The sequence below is a fragment of the Nyctibius grandis genome, chromosome 2 (genome assembly GCF_013368605.1).
Source record: "Nyctibius grandis isolate bNycGra1 chromosome 2, bNycGra1.pri, whole genome shotgun sequence".
In the NCBI taxonomy this organism is placed as follows: Eukaryota; Metazoa; Chordata; class Aves; order Nyctibiiformes; family Nyctibiidae; genus Nyctibius; species Nyctibius grandis.
In genome coordinates this window covers 54,610,423-54,627,446 of record NC_090659.1, presented here as the reverse complement: position 1 = coordinate 54,627,446, position 17,024 = coordinate 54,610,423, and the positions used below count along the sequence as shown (strand labels likewise).

The window sequence follows — 17,024 nt, the reverse complement described above, 5'->3', positions numbered from 1 at the left end:
ACCATGGAGATGATCTAACATGGAGGAAACTCACGACCTTATCAAAAGCTTTGGAGTTTCATACAAATCAAAAAACATAAGGGCTGTGGGTTGGAAGCTGTTATGAACTATTACTGTACCAAGGTACAATACTTTCAAAAAGAAAAAACTGGGGAAAGGATACAGTAGATTGTCATGATTTCCCCCACGAACTCTCTTATTGCTACAGGAAGACAGAATTACTTTTAACAAATTCTACCAGCTAAGCAACTACTGTGGCAAAATATTAATCATTCAAATTATGTAAGTCACAAGTAAGTTTTCCTCATCCTCTTTCTATATAAACAAAATTTCAAAATTCATTGTCTTTTATTCTGAAGGAAATTCACGTAATTTGTGTAAGTTTACAGGAACACATCTAATCTTAATAAGGAACTACCTTATTAGTTTGCCCTTCTCAAGGAGATGTTTTTTCTATGCAAAACCTGACACAAAATTCCCCAAACATCTCTTCTGCATTTAAAAAGTTTTCATAGGGTCTCCAGAATTAAAAATAACCCTGGTACAAATATCTCCAGCAATGCTTCCTCAGCTTTTACTAACCAACAAAAGCTTAAGAAATCTACTCACTAAGTACAATCAATACAGAACCTTTTAAGGAGACACAGCATATATAAAAACAACAGTTTAACAACACCTAAGAATTAAATTCAGGCATTAAAGCCTGAAAGAGAGGTTTAGGCACAAAAAGGGTTAGAAATGAAGGACTGAAAATGGTAACAGTTGCCAGTAGTAAAAGGATGCTCAGTATTTCTCAGCATCTCCCCGAACAAACACAGCCGCACGTAAACCGACAGTCCTGCTGAAATTAGTGCGTATTTTGAAACATAAATTATGTCTACACCTTGCTGCATTAGGACAGCAGCTCAGAAATAAGCATGCAATCCCTCCAGCGGAATTTACTTCAAAGCCTCCCCCCTCCTCTGCCTATAGAGCTCAGCAACAGATAAAATTGAGAATGTGGTTTTCATTCATTTCTTCCAGGCACTCTAAAATTCACACATGCACCTCAGAGTGGCTTGAAATCTGGTATGCCATATGGCAGTGCATTTGTCATTTCCAGAAATGTGTTGAATATGGGTTCCAGAGACATAAAGCCCCAGTAAAAGAAAAAAAAAAAAAAAAAAAAACAAACACCACACACAAACTCCTGAAGCCAATAGATTCTGCTCAAACACCACCAACTTTACACTACGCGCAACTGGAGAGCCTGGGCTTTGATCAGGCTTCAAAGAACTGCTTCATTTGCCCCAGAAAATAAATCTGATGCCTTAACTTATGGAGGCTCATTTCCCTACTGTTTTGCAATGCTGTAAAATTATTTACACTTGCCTTAAGTGAGACTGAAGTAGAAATAATACATCAACATCAATACTAGAATTATACAAACACGTTGCAGATGGAGCACAAAGTAAATGATTTACAAGCTGCAAAACAGTGGAGAATCAGGATCAAGAGTTTTATTGCTATTTCAATGTGAACCAACTGGAGAAGAAACAATTACTTCTTCCCATTGCTGCATACAAAGTTTAATGGCGCATGTTATGAAGTAACATTAAAAAAAAATAACAGAACAATTAGCAAAGAGATTATTTTTTTAAACCTGAAATATAAATAAGGCTCTCCCACTGCCTGAAATAATCAGTCTCCAAACTCAGCAAACTGGAGTGAGACTTCAAAAAAACGTTGGCGGAGCTGAGCTAAACATCTTGCTGTTGCCAAAATGAGCAAGTCCTGAGCTGTAGGTAGAAAGCAACAAATTCATCCTTCTACTACAATTTCAACTTTCCAGGGACATCTGCGTTCCACTATTTGCAATCTGTGACGAAATGATCCTTTTTCTAAAAAAGAAAACACAGATTAGCAAGCAGTAATCGAATTACGGGAATGACTTTCCACCTCGCTTTCTTCCTTCAAGGCTGGAATCACAGATCATGGTATTTTCTGACACAGATATAGAGAAATGGAGAATCATTCACCTTTTTGCTGGCATGCTCAGCTTTACCTTCCTCTTTTCTCCTCATGTCGCCTCTTGAAACTAAGTTATCTTAGCACACATATTTCTACCCCAAGGCTGAAAATTAACAGTGAGTAATAACTCTGTTGACAAGAACTGCTTTGGGGGTTGTACTTTGTTTTGAAACACACACAGAAATCAAGGAAAATCTTACTCCAGCGGGGTGGATCCCAGTCTCTGAAGAACTTCCCATGTGCATATTCCATAGCAAAATTTGTTTTGGAGACAGTGTATGTATACAATTTATCCGGAATGGGGAGGTGACCAGAAAGACTGCAAGAAAGTGCAGGTGATTCTGTAACCAGAGTCTAATCCAGACCTACTGCAAGGTTTCTATGTATAAGATAGGAAATCAAGAGCATTTCCACCCTAACCGTGAGAGAATACTTGCAAACACCTAAAAAGAAACTTATAGCAGCAGCAACCGGGATATTTAACATAGCACAGACATTGTTCCACTACACTAATCAATCATGTTCATCCAAGACCAGGATCCATTCAGCTGCTCCAGCTGATGAGTGTTTCAGCCATCCAGAGACAAGACTACCACGTATCTGCCACTCACATCTCCTAATGATGACAGCGTATCTGCTCGCTGCTGCTAGAGGCAGTGGGCTTTGAGAAAGCCAGGGCTTTTCCCCAGGCATAACAAGCACAGAACTGCCAGCCACTGGTGTTGCCATCTAGGGAAGCTATTCCTAGAAAAGCAAGAAAAACGTGTGAGCTGAGCTGGAAAGACAGTGTAGAAACTAAAGCAAGCAGAAGAGTCCTCTGTAATAAAAGAGGTGAAGAAAATCCCCATGTCTGCTAAGATTTAGGTTGATGAGCAGATCTCTCCCCGCCCTCAGACAATATCTGGGCTTTTTAGGTATACTGAGCTTGCGGGTGAGATGAAAAGCTGCTTTCACGTGCTACAGCAAAATTTTACTGTGCCCAGCAGACATATAAAGTATGCTAAATTTCCTGAACATTTTAATATTCATTGCAAGGCAGAATAAAACCCAATAAAACCCCTAGAATATCTGCACTTTACAGAAGTTTCGAATATGTTTTGCAGGTTGCATGGAAACCACCCACTGATGCTGCCAGAACAATTAAAGAAGAACCCAAGTCCCTGTTTGACAGGTCCAGACCTACTGCAAAGAAAGGAAAATCCCACACGGGAAGCCTAAACACGAGAACGACTTCAGAATGACATGTGGGGGTGTTCCTGGATACTACAGAAGAAACTACTTCTTTGATTATACTTACAATAAAATCAGTTTGAAATTCAACTTTTACCATATTCTTAGTTGTAGGTCCACAAAACAGAAAAGTTGTCAGCTATTGAAGCTGCACACATTCTACCACCCTCCCACAGCTATTACTACACTGGCAACAAACTCTGAGACAGACAAAAGTATCTAGAATAGCAGTTCTCACATTGTCACAACTAAAATGCTACAGAGACAGAACTGATTCTCAACTGCACATACACTTCTTTTAATCTCGGTTTTCTTCTTGACATATGCACTTTTCTTGCCAAAGTCCCAAATCTAAGCCTTGGAAAAGTTAACTAAACATATTCATAAGTGGCTTGAGTATCACAACTCAGTTGATCAAATATTTGGAAGAGTTCACCTGGTGGCTTTGAACCGGAGCAGAGGACCAAACCAGAGATCTGCAGGTAGTAATAGGATCTATCACTAAAATGGTAACAACCCTTTAGCTGAAGCAAAGCCAAAAGATTCGAGATGGGAAATGAAGCTATAAACAGTAAGAATGTAAAAGTTTACTTCCCATACCCAATGTTAGTGAACTATTACAACTTCAAGGTACGTGCCAGTAAAGCTGTTTTCCTTTCTTACTTACAGATTTAGCCTTTAAGGTGTTCTACACACTTTTTCAAGCTCTCGCTGTGTATTTTAATTTTATACTTAAAGATCTCCCTGCATTCTGAGACAATTATTATTTTGCTTTGATGCTTTTTTCCTTGGATGTTTTCCAGATGAAGTTCTAAATTGAAGTTCAGCAGAAAAACGATCAGAGCACTATATTTCAATAACATAAGCACTGAAAATGTGGTCTTCAGTGTATTAAACTCATTGCTGGAAGCTACATATGAAAATATATTACCCACCTCAGAAAACTCCCCATTGTTATAATCTGGTCATTTCACACACCAGTGATCAATCTCAGCTGAGCACATTCTGTAAGTCCACACATAATGATAAAAAATTAGACGTACCACAGAAAAATAAAAGCTCGTTCTTCGTGAACAAGTTTATTCACCTAGTGATTTTATATAAAAATCACTTTTCTCCTGCTTCTTGGTATGAAGCTCAACAAGCTGAAGATATATAAATTGTTGCTTACAAGGGTCAATGACTCTGTAACCTGCATTATATCCACTTTGCAGCTGCTAGGCACAAAGAATCAACTTAAAAACAATCTCAGAAGCATGCCCAAATGAAGCTTTCTTCTTTTAAAAAAGGTACATACACATTCAATACCAGTCGCTGTAAATCATGCATCCCTTGTCTAATTCTCCTTAAACTCAGGATTTCTATTCTCCAACTCACTTTTCTTTACCTACCCTTAGAAATTTAAAAGTTTCAGATTGGTGTTGCATATAAAAGCCTCAAAATCAACGACTGTCACAAAGTACATTACAGCACATCTACAAGCCAAAAACCCCAGGCTACATTTCAGTACAGAAGAACCGAGGTTTTTCATAACAGCAACATGCTGGAGAAATATTACTAGAAAGAGAATATCCAGCTACTGGAAAACAGAAAAACCTAGGTAAGATTGCTTCTGCTGTTCCCCCAACTCGCTGTCACACTGAGATCCAGCACTGGACCTCATCACACGTTTCTCACTACAGCAGCTCTCCCTCTCCCAAGATAAAGTGGACGAGCAGGAGGAGGATGCTGCATAGGGAAGGAGAATACAGTGTTATTTTTACACAATCAATTTTAATCCAAAGCCAGTTCAACACTGGCAAATCCTACTCTAATTAGGACCACACTGATACTCATAAATTCAGTTTAACAAATCATTCCCAAATACCAGGTTGCAGGCATATACGTACGCAGCTAGGAAATGAAAACACAATATTCAACAGAATAACCCGCAAGGCACTGTGTACTTACTCCCAGCCTGAGCAGATAAAGCAAGCAGACAACCTCATTTCTGTGACCAGTGTGCAACTACATGCTTACAATAGTGAGCCAACAAAACAAGAACAAAAATATCTTCATCCAAATCCTATTCACAGCTGTTAATTTAATGGAAAGACTCTCAGCATGATGAATACATGAGTAATAGCCTCCACAGCAACTTTTTCAACAGAAGACCATTAGACAAGGGGCTTCATAACACAGCAGCTGGATGCCATTCAGCTACCTGACAGCCTCGAAGTCGCTTGGAAAAAGTGAATTAATCAGAAGACGTGTATTTCTAAGGCAATGACCAGCGCCTCCCTAGTACTGCGCAGGGAGCAGAAGGGAGATGGGCAGAAGAAGGTGGATTCAGATGCTTTGAAAGAGGGATTAGAGCAAGGGGCTGCACGATTCAAGACAATGTATCATGATCACTCTCACACAGCAGCTGCAGGAACTTACCGACAGGATGGCTACACATCATGCATTCATTTTAGCCTTCCTTAAATTTACAAAATTTTAAGACAATTGCACTTTAAATGATACAAAAACAATGAAGAACATTCATAACTTTTATCAATGTGAAAATGCTTCTTTTTATTTAGTGAAAGACATTTATTGACTGAAACATGTGGAAGCCCACCCCAATACCCCAATGCAATGCCACAAAATATTCATGGAAGAAGAAAGTTTAAAACAATTACACAGAAATGGCTTCAAAAGTGCAGACAATCTGTGCTCATTTCAGAAATCTCATCAACTGTATTTTTGAACATCACTTTTAACCGCAATGTTTCAGTCAAATCTTGCTCATTTTATTCCCAAATGACTGTAATCATGCTAGACAGGATACAGGATTTTTTAGTTTTATCTAATGATTATTTTTATTTCCTGATCTATTTCTGCCATATAAATAGATTACAGACAGCCCAAAAACATATCCACTCACAATCAAGGCTATTCCCAATCCTAACAATGTACAAAACACTGCAAAATGGAAAAGGAGGGAAAAGACTAACAAAGCCACAAAGCAGAGGTGATCACCGTCTGTTAACACAACAATCAAGGTATGCACCAACTACATTAAAGTTTTCTAGAATGAAAATCAAATATTTACAAACTTTGTAAAATAAAATGGTATTTCCCTAAGAAAATCTAAAGGTGCATCTACACGACCACTGAAACTATGCATTATATTGACACCAGGTGCAAGTATTCTTATTGGGTTTGGGGGTTTGATTGTTGTTGGGTTTGTTGGGGTTGGGTTTGTTGGGGTTTTCTTACATCTAGTAGGCATCACAATTTTAGAAAGACGGTGTCAGCAATTTAAACAACCCATTGGAATCCAGCTGCTTAACAGCAGGCATGGCATCTTACAAGCTGGGCTCATCCCTTATGTTCAAAAAAGCCAGTCCCAGGAAAATGGGGCAGGAGCGAGAGCCAAGGGCTGCTGCCAGTGGGGCCAGCAGCAGGCAGGCCTGACCAGGGGGGTGGCAGAGGGAGGTCACAGCTCTCGCTGCCTGCGCTGCCCAGGCAGACATAGCTCACCTGCAGGCAGGATGGCACTGCCGGAGGGTTGGGCCTTGAAAGGCAACACTTCATTTTTTTTTTCCCCTCACCTGGATGGGATGAGAGCCGACCAGTGGACCTGATGGAAGCTGTTTGATACTGCATTTCGTTTTCTTGGGTTTTGAGCCACTCGCAGTTTACAAGCCCTGCCCTGCGCTTTTACCGACCCCTCGCCGCATGGCTGTGGAGCACAGGAGACCTGGAGGACACAGCAGCCCTTCCTTCACTGCTCATCCTTACCACCTCCTTTGCCAAACACGTTCAGTTCATGTACTGAAAAACTACTTCTGAACTGCCAAACAGCACCTGGAATTAGCCACGCCAAGCTGTTCTCCACACAACCAACAAGAACAAGGCTTTACAATCACAAGTTGGATGATTATTATCTTGCTGATCTAGGGTCTGTAAAGACTCCTAGATTTTGCTGCAACTAAAGTGGCTTGATAATATAGCAACAGGTGCTCTACCTCAACCATCAGAAAAATTATCTTCTCACCTTGACTCACCTGCATTCCTGATTCACTGACATCAGACTCAGGAGTGCTATCTTTGAAGAATTAAACATTTAAAATTTTACTACCTGCTTAGCAAGCACAGTATAATCTACTGAATACCAAGCTGCTTCTAATGCTATGTACACTTGATAATGGTATGTATGCCGTTGCTGCAGAAGAGCAAGGCAATGTCCATTAATTCAGATTGCAGTTATGTATGGCATCTTCTTTTAACCACAACTATGTCACTTGTATTACCTCAAAGGAATCCAAATGACCAAATACTTAACTGCTAAAATTATCCACTCTGAAAGAAGAAAAAAAAAAAAAAAAAAAAAAATCAAAGAACAGAACAGATAAGTCACAAGGGCAAGTTGAAAAGACTTTTATCATAGAAGACTGAAAATAAGTCTAGTTGCACCATTAAACAATGTATTATAACTAAAACATGGGGGGGAAAGAGTTTTAAAAACTGTTTATTTCAATGCTCCGCATTAATATACTTATCTTCAAACCCTGATTCCTCCAAAACAGATATTATAACCCTCAATGCATTTAAGGGCTTTTCTCGCATCGCATTTTAATTTTTCTTTTTTTCTGCTTTCATACAGTCTGGTTTTCTGTTTTAAATTCTAGGTTTCCATATTTTAAAAATTAAACACCAAACTAAACCATTTCTTGTTTTCCCCACGAGGAACTAACTTCCTTCTTCCATCAACTTAAGCAGGCATTATATCAAGCACTGCCCGATCCATTCCTGTTCTTTAACATCTCAGTGTTACCATTCATTAAACAACACTTAACTACTAGCAGTCCCACTGACTTTATGGGACTGCTGATAGAGTGAAGTAATACACAATTTGTAGGTGTAAAGTCTGCCTGTAAAAATAAGCTGGCTATGTGACACTGCAGGCAGAAGTTCAACATGTAATTTAACATATGTATCGTGACAAGTTAAAGAAGGCATAACTGAAAAAGAGATGACCTGCAACGTAATTGTGGTTCTTGTCTTGAAAAAGGCGTACTTATGGCTCAGCTTCATGTTTTGTAAATAGTGGTCCTATTGGAATGAACATCTATAGGTATTAAGCACATGTTTGCATTTTCACAGGGCCGCAGCGGGAAAAGATGGGATATAAAACAACGAACATTTTGGCAAAACCAAGATGTTTCACATTCCCGACATTCCAGAGAGGCGAAAGGAATATCTGAACAAAATAAATATCCAGGATCTCCTGTCAGCAAAACCATAAAAGATCCTAAAGGAACACAACCATCAGTATTACAAGACAGGACTAATGGCAGAAGACACACATTGCTCCAATAACAACATTACACAGACTTTAATAGTTTTCCGTCATAGGAGGGCTATAACATTTCAGTTCATTACGATTCCCCATGTATCCCTTAAGACTTTCAGAGCTCATAAAAATGATGTGTCATATTTTGATAGTTGTGCTAAACACCAGTTTTATTATTACCCATGTTTAAACCCAATACTATCCACACAGTCCTTACTGAGATATATGATTAAATTTCTGGTATTCGTGAACTAGAACTTTAATATTGAATGCTAAAAATGATTTAAGTCTTTTGATGTGATGGGACATAAGTCATTCAGTGTCAAGTGGAAGGTAGATCCTTTATTATAGCATTAATTATTTGGGATATGAGCATTAATTTCTTTCTCTATTTGAATTAAATGGAATTCAAAACAGTGTGAATTTATGAATAGTCCACAATATAATTATTTCTATATTATCCCTGCAGCACTAGCAGAAAGACTGCCTACAGACCTGAAAACATAAAGGAAGGAGATTGATCATCAATTTTTCTTTAAATCTTTTTTTCTGAAAGACAGGAAAGGTGAAGCTCAATGTTTATACTCTGAATGGCTGACACTCTTTTTTGATGTAAAAATATATGTCTTTATACCTATAAACACCATCTACATATTTTGGTATTCAACATGCAATAATAAAAAGAAAACACATTTAAGCAAGATATACTGTAGCCAATTTCTTTTGCAACTGGAACAAAAACATTCTTAATTAAAACCACAAAGCTGCAAAAGTAGCAGGGGCTTTTACAAAATTTCAATACTCGCTGGAAAAAACGCTATGTCTTAACTTAGGTTTCCAAAGTTGCTACACCCACAGGATTTCAAGGAGTTCTGGTAGGAAGGACTAATAAAGATACAAACATGGCACCTTTTTTCCAGCAGTTAAATGGTACCAATTTTTATTTCACTTATGTTACAGGTATAGCCAAAGAGTATTGCTAACAAAAATAATTCACAACTCTAAATAAATAAATACACTACCACTCAAGTAAAACTGCTGTTTTCAGGTCATCTGAGTCAGTTACCAGAGCACTAGATACTGAAGGACCGTAATCCAGCATAGCATTCCCATACAAAACACACAAAAATCAGTATTTACAGGTTTTTATCCAACTTTACAAGACTTCTGCAGTCTGGTTAAACCAGAAACAGCTGTTCAACTGAAACTGCAACTTTACAAATAAACAACAGTCAAGGTTAAAAATAAGCCAAACAAACCATCTGTGCCACTGCCTCTGTTTGCAGCCCATCTATACAGGTGGCAGCTCCTGTCCCTGCCCTCCACAAGAAGTAACACGGGGAGTTTGTGCCATCACTGACTGACAGCACTAACTCAAAATGAAAAAATCAGTGAATAAAGTGCCCACTTCCAACCTAAAAAACACTCAACACTTGTCCTTCTAGTTTTGTTGAAGTTCTTACTGAAAACAGTGAAAGCATCTGAAATATACACATCTTTAAAGTGACTGGATGAAGTCCAGCTACCTTTTTTTTTTCCTTCCACTAATCTAGCAAACAAACTTCCAATCTAAAATTACCAATTAATTTTTCAACAAACACTAAATCTATTTAAAAGAAAACAAACAAAAACCCAAAGGGCACTTGTTTTTCCACCTGAGCTCAAAACCAAAAAAAAGCCTACAGTAAGTTTTGCTAAGCCAGGTGGCAGCATGCATTTGCAGCAGCCCAAGCCTCCTGCGGGGGAATCCAGAATCCTTGACATGTCATCGTTCAAGATCTGTCAAATTTGATAACACTCTGTGTGTGTCTGGAGGGACACCATCCATTCACAGAAACGAACATATGATTTGTTGTCATGACAGCTATCAAAATGCAGCCCGAGAACATATCATACAGCCACATATCTCTCCTTCTGCATTAAAAGGTTGAAAAATACTTTCCTTGTCGTCATCCAAAACACCATTAGGATGTCGACTAAGAAGTCAGCTCCCTTGGAACAGCAGTAGCCCAGGATGGCACTGGGAGGGAGCCAAGGCCAATACACAACAGATCTGTAAGAAAACAAGTGTGGTGAATACACTGCTATTGTAAGAACAGGAAGGAAAAACCTCGCAGCCATGCTATGCTGAGGGTGTTCCTATTGCATTAAAACCAAGAGGTCAGTCTGATCGATGCTTGGGACTCCACTCGTCTGGTATCAGTGCCAGGGTTTGCTAAACAGGAAGCTTAATTTATTGCTGTTCCTTGAAATTTTTTATTAGTCCAGAACACCCTAAAGAAATTGAGAGTAATACACCAATTTAACTCTCCATAGGTAGAGTAAGTTTTAACAGGTTTTAGTGTTCCTCTTCTCTCAAAAAACCTGTGAAGGGACTTCTCATGAACTGCTTTATTTTACTATATAGTTAACTAAAAACTTAACTGGTATACAAAAAGGATTATTTCAGCCAACTTAAATTTGACAAGAAGAACGAGTTTGAAAATCCCAATATATTTAATTTATAGTTTGTATGCTTAATGAACACCACCATTCCTTTCTAAACCTTCCCTCCCTGCAAGGATCTATTCTCATTTTGTAAGAAAGGTTCTAAAACAGTGTTTAATGACTTTTTAAAAAGAATATAAATAAGGACAATATAGTTAAATCAGAAGAGATGGACTGATTTTTTTAAACAGGATACTTTTATTTTCTTAAAAATAAAAAGCATACTTTTTTTTAAATGCTGCACTGCTACCAGAACCCAGAACCTCACCCCAGCATGAGTAGAAAGCATGTGCTTTCGCTAACCCTCCTCCCATTCTCCTGCAGGGTCTGACGGCTCCTCTCTATTTGCATGGAGCTGATCCAGTGTAATCTGTAGAAAAAGACAGCTGAGAGATGGCACTCAGCTAAAAGCACCTTCCCACACCATAAGAGGACGTGACCCCGCGTCAGGAAGAATGTCCGCAGCCTCTCGCTAAACTTCGGTATCCGCTTTCACTTCCCTGTCACTTCTTATTAAGGCCCCCACAAATATTCTGATCATTTCTAGAACTCAGAAACTTTAAATGGCTCAGAAATCTGCCTTTCTACCAAGGTAGTAATAATCTGAATGTCTCTTCATTTCTTTTTGGTTATTGATCCATTTGGCTAAACAGTCCAGCCCTGGCACAGCAAACACTATCCACACCACTTCCAAGGACCACACGCTAGCGACCTGCTGAAGCCACAGCAGAAGAAAGAGCCCTACCTATCAAAACAGCACAACCTGCTGAAACACGACGGTAAAGAGTTACCATCTAACTATACTTTTCTTTTTAAATTAAAAATCTTCCTGGAAACAAAGTTTATATTTCATTTGTTGGTTGTTTGGTTGTTTTTTTTTTTTTTTAAAAAAAAAAAAGGTTGCCTGAGAAGGTTACTACCTGATTTTGTAAACATACTATATATATACCAGTTTTATCTAATAAAGTTTCAGCTACACCCTATCTGTGGTATATCCCACTACCCATTTTTGCACGAATTTCTACAGTTGCGTGTAGTCTGCAGACCGGAACTTACATGAGTTAAGGAAAACTGGATCAAGTTTCTTCAGCCTAGATTAAAAACACACCTGTATTGCATTTTATTTTGCATCTGTATTCTGTCATGACTGTAAGAGAGAAGCAACCTTTTTTGAGAATTCAGGTATCTACCAAGAGTCTCAGCATGTTCACCCCACTGCCGCTTCACAGAATAATCAGTAGTAGTTTTTTTACATATATTAATACTTGTTAAGGAGATCAGGACCAGAACCAGCACAACAAACCTACAGAGGAAAAAAGCCTCTAAGCCACAAAGTTTGTTTCTATGACTTTCAACAAATACTGGCTATACCAGCATGGCTGAGCTTCCACTCTAACACATGTTTTTCTTAGCACGAGTATTTCTAAAACTTTGCTGACATCAGGTTGCATAGCTGCAATAATTTAAAATGCAACGGGTTGCTATTCTCTAATCAAGATTTATTCCTCTGCACCTGAATTCTTAAAATTTACAATACTCTATTAAAGCTTAAAAACATGCATACACTGCCAGGCCACCTCACTGAACACAAAGTTATTTATGCTGGGTTTAAAATATCAACTCACTTCATTAACAGTGAGAAACAGATTCATTTGTTGTGTCACATATATTTAATGGAATATAAAAATATATATTTCATATTTCAATGCACTTCCAATTTACTCATTTCATTACCATTTATGAAACAATTAAGAATCCTTACAATGGGGGAAAAAAGATTACTCCAAGAAAAAAAAACAACTTGGTACTTGAAAGAATTACTTTACCCACCACTGAACAGAGCAACAGTTTAATTGGGCAGAACACCGACGACTACGTTATTATGAGGAAAGGAATGGGCCTAATTGAATCTGCAAGAAAAATTTAAATGGAACTACCTAAAACAGAAATGAGCTTAGGATTCCTGGGCTGACACTCATAAATTTGCAAAGCAAAACAAACAGAAAAGTCATTTTTCAAAAGGTGTAAGTCACCAGGATCTTACGCAGTATCTTTTTCAGAAGACTGGACAACGGTGCGCTGGGTTAAATGAATAGTACAGGCCTCACTTCCGCACTTCAGGAGGAAGAAACGACGCTATTTCCCACATCACAAACACCATCCCATTTCTCTCTGAAGGTCTTCCACTCCAGGAACTAATAAGGATTCTTGACTTTCACTCTGTGGAAACTATTGTTCTGCAACATTTCTGCATACCTAGTAAATACAACCATAAAGTGTATCGCCTTTAAGTTTATTATTTCAGTAGAAGTAGAAAGCAGCCTTCCTGCAGAACACCTCAACTCTCTGCTTCTTCAACACACCAGATGACCTACTTCAGGGGAGCAGGGTGTCCAGCAACGAGCACCCAGCACCTTACACCAGGTCTGACCAAACTAACCGAAACATGGCAGCATCTGGTTTCACAGACAGTTTTCAGCTACCTAAAAACTCCTTCAAACATCTCTAATAAATCCCCACCAGCAATCCCTCTTCCTCAAAACACAGAGCAGGAGGTGGGGGGAATACCCACGGCTTACAAACCATTGGTCCCTCGATGCAAACAGGAAATATTTTCTAGAACATACGCTTCGGATTCAAAGATGCCTTGGTTTTGATTTCAAACCTGCAGCGAGTAAATTGATACAGCACCTGTTTCTGTGAGTTTCTGAATCAGCTTTTACGCTCAAGAAGCATGAAAAACACAGATACTCCAAGTAGTTTTGCTGCTTCTCAAGACCATGCCCAGCTAACAAAGCTATATGGGCATTACTTTTTGAGTTGCTACTGTTATAGTTTCTATTAAGGAAAGCCATGAGCGCCACAAAGGAATAACGTACCAACAGCAACACAAGGTACAAAAAACAAAGGCTGTAAAAGAAGCAGACACTGCTGACCTTGTCCCTTTTCTTTAGCTGACAGTAGATGCGAGGTAACACGGAAGAGAGGAAATATCTTTCCTTATGCTCCCACACAGCTAACCAGGAAACTATGGAAGAAAAGAGAGGAATGGGAGATGATAATTTCCCTTTCCACTGCAGTAACAAGCCAAAGGCTGAAGTTTCGAATTTATCATATATTCAGTAGCAAGGATGTAATAAAAAGGATGATCCAGACAATCAAGGACTAACTCTGCTGTTGGTTTTGGAAAAATACAGCAAAAGGAGATTTTGTGTATCATTACATCACAACAGCAATCGGAAGTGTCATCTGGTAGAAGTAAAAGGCCAATACAACAGATAACATTGCAGTGACAGAACGGCAGCAGTGAGAGCCAGCATCATACCGAGTCTGTATCTGTTTCATGGCCTATATAAAAATATTTGCTAATTACAGTCATGATCTTCCTGGTACTGGTGCCTTCTATCTCTACATTTATTCACTGTTCCCAAAAGTGACACCTTCTGTCAAAGTCTCAAGAAGCACGTCAGTTACAAAGACAAAGCGATCTGCTTAACTGCTTAAACTGACTTGCATCAGACAGAAGATTTTGATTTCCAGAGTTGTGAAATCAGTATTTCTAAGACACAACATTAGTCTCCTTCAGAAGTTATAATCCTAAAAATGCAAACACAGTACCATAAACATCATCTATGTGGTGCTGCCTGCTTCAGATTCCTAAAAAGCAGTGGCAAAACAAGTACTTTCAAACAGGAATTCTTCATAAGCTCCTACCCAGTGAGCCCTTTCCAACTCCTCCATATTAAGTTACCAATCCGAACTCTCGATGATACAAACTACGCGTGGTTAGGCCATGAAAATTTGTTTTTACAAAGGCAGCTACCACGTTTCATGAGAGAGAAGTCTAACATACAGTAGCAGTATGTTCCTCAGAAACAGATCCTACTTCACAGCAAGGGGAAGAAACATGGTTCAGCTGAAGAACGCTTTAAAATCTTGCCGAGGTTCAGCCAGCATTCGAGTTTTAAAGTAACAAAAGAACAAGACAGCTCTGAGTTAAATGCTACATGTAATTCACAGAATAACCCTGATACACGCAGAGGGCCACATGCACTGTAAAAAAAACCAACCGTGGGAGATATTAACACAGGAACGAGACTCGAGAGGCACTCACGATTAGCCCGTCGCAGGTCTGACCTGAATTACAAACCTGAATCCCGATCTGACAACTTTATCTGAGGTGGGCCACGGCACCCAGCCTGCCACCAAGGGGTATCTGTTAGTGTAGGCACATTTTTAATTAAAAACAGGATGAAAAGACATAGAAACTTAAATAATTTTCCTCTAAAAACACCCAGGGATGTGCTTTAATGAGCAGTCAGCACACGAAGTATAATTTTACCTTATTTTTTTTTTTTTCCTTTTAGCTTTACGTCCTTTACCGACATCGGCATCGACCGGGCGCATATTGCACCGCGCTGCTCAAGGAAACCCCCCGGCTTCGGCTCTGATAAAGTCCGCGGTCGGGAACGGAAAGGCAGAAGACGATCGAAAAGGGGCCCAGGAGGCCGCCGTGCCCTCGGCCGCAGCCCGGTGTGACCGCCCGCCGGTCCCCGCGCGGGGCGGTGCCGCTCCGCACCGCTCCGCGCCCCGCGCCGGGCGCTCCCGCCCGGGAAACTTTCCGGTTGTGCCGCGCTCCGGCCGCGAGGCGCTGCCCGCCTTCCCCCGCTGCCGCCGGGCCCGCCGGATACGCCGCCTCCATTCGCCCGCCGGGCCGGACCGGGCCGGGTGCGGAGCCCCGCAGGGGGTGTCCCGGCCCGCCGCTGCCCGCCGGTAGAACGGCGGGTGGCACAAAGAGGCGGCTGTCACACACACTCACACACACTCACAAGCAGCAACTCGGGAGGATGAGGAGGAGCCGCCCCCGAACCCCCCGCAGCCGGACGTAGCACACAAACACCTCGCCCTCCTCCAGCCCCCCCCCACGGCAGGTATCGGCCCGCCCCCCCCCCCCCGGACGGCGACGGGGCCTCTGCCGCCCAGGTGACACCCGCCCCTCCCCCCGCTCCCGGCGGCCCTTCCCCCCCGCGGCCGCCACAAGTTTACGGCGGGCTCCGACCCCCGCCCCAGCCCAGCCCCATCCCCGTTCCGCCCGCGGCCGCGCTTACCTCCGGCCGGCCGGCCGGCGGGGAGCGGGGCGGGAGGCGGCGGGGAGGCTCCCAGCCCAGGCGGGCTCCGCTTCTTTGTCTCCTCGGCGGCGGCGCCCGCTCGCTCCCCCCTCCGCTTCCCTCTGCCCTTCCCGGGCGGATGTGGCCCGCGTCCTCCGAGAGGGGCCGGCTGGCTCCCTCTCTTCCCCTTCCTCCTCGTCCTCCTTTGCTCCGCGTCGGACGCGTCCAAGGCCCCGGCCCGCGGCGGCTCCGCTCCCTGCCTCCCCTCAGCCTGCTGCGCCCGGCGGCGGCGGCGGCCCCTCCCCCGCCAACCGCCCGCCCCCCCAGCACAGGCACAGCCCCCGCCCCCGCCCTGCCCTTCCTGTCGCTGTCGCTGCCGGGATCGCGCGGGAGGAGCTCTCCGGACTCCCCGTCGCCCGTTGGGAGGGCGCCGCTCCCCCCGCCCCAGCGCGGGAAGGCCGGGCAGGGCCGGGCCGGGCCGGGGCGGCTCTTTCCCTCCCGTTTGCGCCACCGGGGCTGCGGACCGGGACCGGGACCGGGACCGGGGCAAGGGGGGCCCTGGCCGGCGGGAGCGCTCTGACACTCCCCACCACCACCCGTCCCCCGGGAGTCCCGGTAAAGCTTCCCCGCGGGGAGCGGAAGCGCCAGGGGAAAGTACTGGGGAGCGCTTAAAGAAACAGGGATGGGGGCCGGGGGGCGCGCAGTTGGGGGCCAGGCTGGGGGAAGGGCCCCGGTGCGGGGAGCGGGCGCGCCGCGGTCTGCCCCGGCGGTGCGGTACGAAGGGCCGGGCCGGGGACAGGGAGCCGCCGCCGGGGAACTTCCAGCCACGGCATCAGGGCGCCTCCGCCGCCCATTGGCCGCGGGCC

At 42.4% G+C, this 17,024-nt stretch overlaps 1 protein-coding gene across 2 annotated transcripts in view; it reads right to left on the bottom strand.

The window, feature by feature from the left end:
• Window positions 1-16,456, bottom strand: part of NCK2 (NCK adaptor protein 2) — a 93,694-nt gene extending 77,238 nt beyond the window's left edge. For both annotated transcript variants that reach the window (XM_068423465.1, XM_068423472.1), the window contains exon 1: window positions 16,159-16,456. The gene's annotated coding sequence lies outside the window, so the exon portion shown is untranslated. The remainder of the gene's footprint in view (window positions 1-16,158) is intronic.
• Window positions 16,457-17,024: the final 568 nt, after the last annotated feature.